Source organism: Notothenia coriiceps, unplaced genomic scaffold, assembly GCF_000735185.1.
Source record: "Notothenia coriiceps isolate Sejong01 unplaced genomic scaffold, NC01 NC01_scaffold00037802, whole genome shotgun sequence".
Classification (NCBI taxonomy): Eukaryota; Metazoa; Chordata; class Actinopteri; order Perciformes; family Nototheniidae; genus Notothenia; species Notothenia coriiceps.
In genome coordinates, this window is record NW_011370503.1 from 7749 (window position 1) to 7992 (window position 244).

The following is a 244-nucleotide window of genomic DNA, read 5'->3' on the forward strand; positions in this document are numbered from 1 at the left end:
TGAAGGGGGGAGTCTCCCTCCGCAGCTGGTTGGCGTAGTTTTGGCACAATTCCGTTGTACAGACCGACGTTAACAGCAGCCCTGTCTGTGCACACGGAGACCGACTGTCGTCCGGTGATCTAACCGCATTCTGGAAAAGCTTCACAAGTACGTCGGTACGCAAATGCGCTTTGTGACACAAGTGACGGTATGCATTTCAGATTGTTGCCGCGCATGCGTACCTGCGTACCAGTTATGTGCACCC